Raw genomic sequence first — 7,739 nt, forward strand, 5'->3', positions numbered from 1 at the left:
AACTGGGAACATGAAATTTGTAGCTCTAAGTTTTACTCAAGTTTTAATTATAGGAGGCAGCCCTGGTGGCTCAGTGAATAAGACACTGGCTCACTATCTAGCGGTTGTCCTTATCAGTGGTGCAGGGTCGGGGGTCTGGCAAGGAACGGCATTTAGTCATTCAGATTGGACGAAAACCGATATCCCTGGTACACTTTGGCGTGCACGTGAAAAGGCAAACGAGCTTTTGATGCGGTTGTGTGTTGGGGGGAATAGTTCCGAAAGTTTTTTAAACACGCAGCTTTGCGTACAGTGAGTGCCCTGGTTTACCGTCACCCTTTCCCAAAATTACTGGACCAATAGCTGTGTGTATTTCTTCGTGCTATGGTCGTAGGGACTTTGTATCCTATGCTCAATGTAATGTAATATATAGTGCCCAGATGATCAAGACTACATAGTAATCTAGTGTCCGGATAATCTGGATCATATCTATGACACGACAGGCTACGCCCAGACTTGTCTGCGATAACACTACTGTGGAAGCGGATGTTACCCCTCCCCCCCCCCCCCCAGTTACTACTAAACCAGTAGGTGCATCTAGTGCAGATGGATGTTTGGCTTTTTGACAATAGAAAAGGGGTTTAACGTTTGCTTTTCTGCACTAACATAGCTAACGAAGACGGACATAATCCATGCAGTATGCTATGATCACCAGTGTCGTGCATTTAGCCGATAAAGAGACAAACTATGACATTTCGAGACCAACAAATGGTTCAATTTTATTTCAATAATTCGCTTGCGCGTAGGGGCCTTTAGCTGTGGAAGGAAACCGGAGGACCCGGAGAAAACCCACGAGGTTGGACAGGCGACCATACTCCTTGTCAAGTACACCTGGAGAATCGAAACCACTCCAGTTGACTCAATGACAGACCTTATGATACAACGCGCACGCGCTAACTATTCGGCCATCCAACCCCCATTTAGCCGATAAAAGGTTGGGGTAAATCTATGGGGATACTAACTCGTCGATAGATAATTTTAGGTGTACACAGGCCTTAAGAGATACTAATTAGATGTAATTCAACCCACGGCAGAAGCAATTAGATAGCGGTAGAAAATCAATAGAAATCAATGTAAATTTGAAAGGGCCAAACTCTTACTTAGGATTAAAGGGCGTATATATTCTTTTGGAACCTTAAATAAGATTTAAAAAAGTAATCAAAAAACACATATTATGGTACTATGAATGTATATAAAGTGATTATTTAAATTTTTATTGTAGTTTATAATTAGTTATGTTCGGTGAAATATATGAGTTGTCCAAATTGAATGGGATTCGTTTGGACCAGGTTAGTCCACTCTGTAATTTTACCTCTTTTCTTTAGTCGTTTGTGGATCATACATTACTTTTGCATTGACTTGTGGGATATATTTTAAATGAGAACCCGACGTCGACAATTGAGTTGTGTTAGTAACCCATATTCTCACAATATTATTGATTGAAATGGCCCAATAATCCCAATAATGAATTTGTTTTTGATTTCAAATATTATGGATAATATAGAGTTAAGTTATACACCCTTTTAACAGACCCCTTCTCGGTTGACCTTCGAAATTAGGCTAAGTCGTAACCTCACTGCCCGGGATAGATTTCCCTCATATCACACCGCACGGTGTATGGAGTAGAAAAGTAGATGTTAAACTTATTGATTTTATTTCCTTTAATAGATATGGATAATTCAGGGTTAATAATTATGTTTGTTGGTAAGCGTATGACACCTAGTTTAATTTCCTCGACAGTCGCCATCGATTAGAAAATAGACCATAAGGTCTGACATTGAGTCAAGTGGCGTGGTTTCGATCCCACGCTTGTAAGTGTCAAGGAGTTAGGTCGCCTGTCTAACCGCGTGGGTTTTCCCTGTGTCTTCTGGTTCCCACCCACGTGCAACTCTCTTGTGTGTGTGAACCTCGTGGGTTTTCTCCGGATGCTCCGGTTCCTCCCACTGCTAAAGACCCCTACGCGCGAGCGAATAATTGAAATAAAATGCCTTAGTTTGTGTCGAGTGGACGTTACACCCCCCCCCCTCTCTATCTCTCTCTCTCACTCACTCTCTCTCTCTCCCTCTCTGGGATCTTTTATAACCGACTCAACCTTTATATATATCGAGACATAAGCCTATTATCTGGTCTTAAAGCTAGTTGTTTGGATGTGTTTTAGTCAAGTGAATCGTATACCAGATTAACCTATTAATTATAACCAGAGCCTATTCAATATCTTATCTATACTGTCAATCACACGACGCATGTTATAAACCTACTAACATGATCATAATAACTAATGTTCTGAGACACAGGGGTGTTGCAACAGGGGGGGGGGGGAGGGAGCGCCACCCTCAAATAATGAGCAAATATGTGTTCACTAGTTTGACAAGTGACACCTCCCCCCCCCCCCGAACCCCTTTTTATAGCTCACTATATGAATTTCGTTCCGACGGGCGTGGGACGATTTTAAACTTAAAACATTCTACAGGTGGATACAATCGTCGAATTTCGTATTTCTTCTAGACTTTTTTCTACATATTTTTCCTGTATTGCATTCTTCAGTTCATTTTCCGTATCATTGTTCCATCATTTTCAGGTCCACATCTAATAATATTGTACTTTTTTTTACTGAGCCACCCCCGATATATCTTGCCTGTTCATTTCCTCATTATGACTCATAACACATTGCATGGCGTCTGCCCGTTTTCATTAGCCCAGTCGGAGCAAAACAGTAGGATGTTAAACCCAATTTCATTCATTTCCTTACTGTAATGGAAACAACACAGTAGTGATATAGAAACTAACGTTTGGTCTGATTTCTATAATACTGAGAATATCATCGTGTGTTCAATTAACTAAATATTCTACGAGGGTGAATACTTTATTTTCTGTACGTATCAGGGCTTGCTTGAAATAAGTTTTAAGTGTACCGAAGGCTATATGCATGTATTGAACACGGATTTATCTAGATTAATTCTTTTGAATAGTCCTGGTCAACAAGTCCAATCGCGTATGTTCCTAGAGGCAAAAAGCTATTATGCTTGTCTGATTAATGTATAGGTATATGGTGCCCTCACTCCCCCAAAACTTATCGACCCGCACTCTATGAGGCAAAAGCTTTCACGGGGTCTTATATATAAAAATACACAAGCAGTATTAATCATGACCTTATCAAATAAATAGTTAATATTAAGATATATATTATCGATAGCCTTTCAATAGTTTACTTATGTCTTTATGTCAAAAGTTTTCCCATTAAAACATGACAATCTGAAGATTACATTGTAAAGTCGGTGTCAATAATAATAAAGAGGTGTTCAATTTTTGTTTATTGCCGATGTACTTATGGTGTCTATGTAAAATAAACGTAGGCAGTGGGAATTCCACGGAGAATGGGTGGAAGTACTGCTGTTCGGTCAAAATTTATATAAGAGTACACTGCAAGGTGTACGCGTGTGGGTCTAAATATTAAGGCCACCTGCAGATGTTGTCATGGTAACGAGATGTAAACTGGGCTAGCGCTAACTCTAGCCATAGTCCTAACCCACAATCCCTGGCAACAAATCACGTGCCTTAGACCCGTTTACATCTCGTAACCTTGGACGAAATCTGCAGGTGGCCTTAGTATTTCGATCTAACCGGCGTATGCCCGTCTTCGATATCCGGTTGGAGTAGAAATGTAGGACGTTAACCCCCATTTTATTTCATTACCAAACCGACTGAAACTCCCTTTAAAATGGAGTGAAGGTGCGACCTATAAAGATCTAATTATGAAAGGTATTGAATTACCTACTCACCTACACTTACCTTTTCACTCATAGGTCAAACATATATGATCCACAAAACAAAATTGGAACGTAGAAGGCAATTTGGAATTATGGAAATAGGGAAAACTAGAGTTCTGGAACGAATTGAAATTGGAATTTTGGAAACGAAGGAAAACTTTTGGAACGAAGGAAAATAGTAAATTTGGAATGAAGGAAAATTGGAAATTTTGAAACGTGAGAGAAGAAGGAATTTTAAAACGAGGGAGAAAAGGGAATTTTTAAGCGAAGTAAAACTGGAAATTCGGAACGAAGAGTGAGAATTAGGATATTTAGTGATGATCGTCAAAGTTGTTCCTGTTTTTGCTTTCTTTCTTTATTGTTTTGTTTAAGAAAAGTAAAAACTGGAACGCGTGTGAAGTAGAAATATATCCACTGAATTGAGTGTTGTTTCTACTTTCAAAACTCATCGACAAGGAAGTGGATATAATGAAATATAAGGCATATTCGATATACAAACGTTTATAAGAATTTTAGATTTATTATTTTTAAGTTCACTTCGGAAAATCGGAACCCGTAAAGGATAAAGGAAAGTCTAAGTCTAGGAAACAAATGATCAATATTATTAAGAACTTTATTATTTTTATTTTTCAATAAAGCTAGTTAGTGACATTTGAATATTTCAACAATATGTGTAATTGGTGACGAGTGTTGTGACTGAGGCAGAATATGCATAGTTAATTTTGAAAAATGGGAAGTACGTATAGCTAACAATTCCCGTTCCACCTTTGTTATAAAACTGAATTGACTTATTAATTCAAAATGGGTGACAACAGTATAGATTTATATCTAAAAGAAAGCTGTAAAAGTTTTGAAGCATGTCGAGTAAAAAAAATTCAGCCAGAAGAAATTCTCTTCAGAAGAAAACTACAGGAATAGAAACGGCTAGGAAGAAAGTTACTTCGGATTTAGACAGAGAAGAAAAACTCATACGACGACAATTAGCCGATATGAAGAGTGAAAGACCTGACCAGAAGAAATCTCAAAGAGGTACACCCCCCCCCCCCCAATCCTCCCTCTTGTTTCCACTGGGCTAACAGCACGCAATGCAGGGAGCCCCTTAAGCGCTGAGTCATGTGTTCTGAAATATAACTATATGCAGCTAAGAACTTTGAATTAAGCTTGGTATTGTTATAGTGTCATGCGATGGCTTCGTGGTCTCGAGTTCGGTCCTGGTGCTGGCCGAGAATTTTCCTAGGTATTTTCTAGCGTGATTTCCCCTTGGCAATGGTGCAGGACAGAGAGCTTGACAGAGAAAGGCGTCCAGTCGTTCGGTTTGCAAAAGAACCGGTCACGTGTACACACTGGCGTGTGCGCAAATGTGCTATTTGCAGATGTAATTCAAAAAAGAGTAGGCCGAAATGTCGCTGTCCACACAAAACTTCCCTCGCGTATGCCCACCTGCAAATTTCAAAGGCAGATAATTATATTTTGGAAACTTTAAATATTGACAGACGCCAGAGCAATCAAGGATTTACTACAAAGGAGAAAGGACACACAGCTGGAAAAGATAGATTGACTTCTTTCACAGACAGCCAAATTATTTAGTATATGGGAATCGGATAGGGTGGGTACTTGTAATCTGTATGTCCAAACCATGCAGGAAGGTTGAAGTCCGCGGTTATAGCTCTCGTATTTAATAAAGAAAGCACTATATTTAGTCTCCAAATGATTTAAGTTGAATTCTATTTCAGAAAATGGACTAGCAACCATAAATGAGAAAGGAATTAGAAAAATATCCAAAACCTTGTCTGTTGAAACTTCAGGTATATATTAATTTCGCCCTTTTTAAGAGGAACAAAAAGTAAAAATAAAAGAAAATTTAAAGTCCTACTTTATGTATACTAACCGGGATTATGAAGATAGAACTATGTCATTCATTGTGTGCTATGTTGGACATTTTGCCCTGAAAGTGGCGTTTCCGCCTACTGTTTGTCGAAGTCGAATTCCAAATGCCAAGTGAAGAGTCCGCAGCTACTGACAAGGGGGGGTGGGGGCGTCTTTCCATCTGTAGGAAATCAAACGATTGAACTTACAAATTCCTAACTCAAAATCAAAACTAATTTTTGTTACCCCCCACCAAATCAAGCTGGAAATAATAAGTCTTTTTATGATTAAATGGGCATAATTCGTTCTGGTCGTTCATGGTTTGCTTACTTTGTATAGGGTGTTAAGGTATGTTGTAGAAAGACAGTTTTGAATTTAAACACATTAACTGGAAATAATAAGGCTTCAATCGAAATTTTATGATTAAATGGGCATAATTCGTCCTGATCGTTCATGGTTTGCTTACTGTGTATAGGTTGTTATCTAAGGTATGTTGTAGAAAGACAGGTTTGTATTTAAAGGAGCTAAATCGCTAACATTTGGGACCTAGAAATTGACAAAAGTGGGTCGCAACGCATATAATACTGTAATATGAATGTTTATAAACTGATTTACATTCAATAGTTTCCGTTTTTACCCCAATTTCAAATCAGTTATGTTCGGCAAAATAAGCCAGCAGTCTCAAGCGAGTGCAAATTTCTAGCGTCTGGTTATTCCAGTCTACATACGCCGTTTCATTTGGTGCAATGTGTCTAGCCTCGTCCCTCGAGTCTCTTGATACAACTGGGGCTGAAGCGCATTATGGTACACGATTCGTGTACCAATGGTAAAATGTTTATTTTGTCTTAAATATTGGATATCAAAAGCCCATCTTTTTTCCGGTAAGATCACAACATGAATGTTGATTTAATTTGACAAATAAATCGTGTTTTCAATGTTGAAGATTTAGGATGATATTGAGTTAGAGACTTAGCTACTTTAAACACATTAGCAGATGCAGTATTAGTTGAGAGTAGCCCGCTCTTGATAGAACACGTGGTGTTGCATGTTTTAATTGAAATATTTCAGGAAAGGCCTACAGTGCACGAAGAGGACGAAGAATATCCAAAGAGTTCGAAGATCTACACATGATATCTACAACAGGAAAACTGTTACCCCAATCATCTATGGCCTCACAATCTAGAATTTACCGACAAGGACGGGTTGGCTCTTCAACAAATCTCTTGTCAGTAGATACCAGAACGCCACAGTCTCCTCGTAAAACGGACAATTCGGCCAGATTTCGGAAAATTTCACAACCATAATGTGTCATTAATAATTACTGGAAACAACCATATATTCCCCCTACTTTGTTCACAAAAATGTCAACCCTGTGTTTCTATTATATAAATGAACCACCCTAGCTAATGAAGACGGCCATACACCATGCAGTGTGCTATGAAGGAAATTTTGCCCAGCTGCTCAGGACTTTCTTTCTTAACCAACATCGGAATCGAACCAGCGACCTTCTTTTACTTACTGAAGCACCGTGACCACGACTTTATTAAAGCCTATGTGCGTCATTTGCATTTTTAGAAAAGTTTCCACGCTAAAATGTACTCAAATTAATTAAATAAAATGCAAATAATCTCCCGACTTAGATTCAGTCGATCATAAAGAGGCACTAAAATAGATGGCGTCGGCTTGTTTATAAGGGTTATAGTCGAAACGGCCTTCAACCAAAACGGGCCTAAAATCTGTTCAAAACGGACAACTGGCTATAAAAAATCAAAACGATCGACTAAAAATGTGTTATTCAAACAGAAATCAGTGATATATTTAGATAACATTTCACCACAGATTTAGTCATTTTGACTAAATTGAATTTTGGCCGTTTTGGTTTAAGTCTGTTTTTGATCTTATCGAAATTCATCATATCTTTGTAAATACCGAACGGAATTGAACTGATATTCCTTTTAGGGATTAACCCTACAATGATTACCAATCATTCACATAAAGTCCAGAGACTTTAAAGAAATGCTTATTTAGACCATGGTATAGCCGTGTTTTATTGCACGATTAGAAATA

The 7,739-nt window shown here is 38.4% G+C and overlaps 1 pseudogene; it reads left to right on the forward strand.

Moving 5' to 3' along the window:
• The first annotated feature begins 4,607 nt into the window (after positions 1–4,607).
• LOC126809633 (uncharacterized) lies at positions 4,608–7,190 on the forward strand (annotated as a pseudogene).
• Positions 7,191–7,739: the final 549 nt, after the last annotated feature.

The sequence above is a fragment of the Patella vulgata genome, chromosome 2 (genome assembly GCF_932274485.2).
Source record: "Patella vulgata chromosome 2, xgPatVulg1.2, whole genome shotgun sequence".
Taxonomy (NCBI): Eukaryota; Metazoa; Mollusca; class Gastropoda; family Patellidae; genus Patella; species Patella vulgata.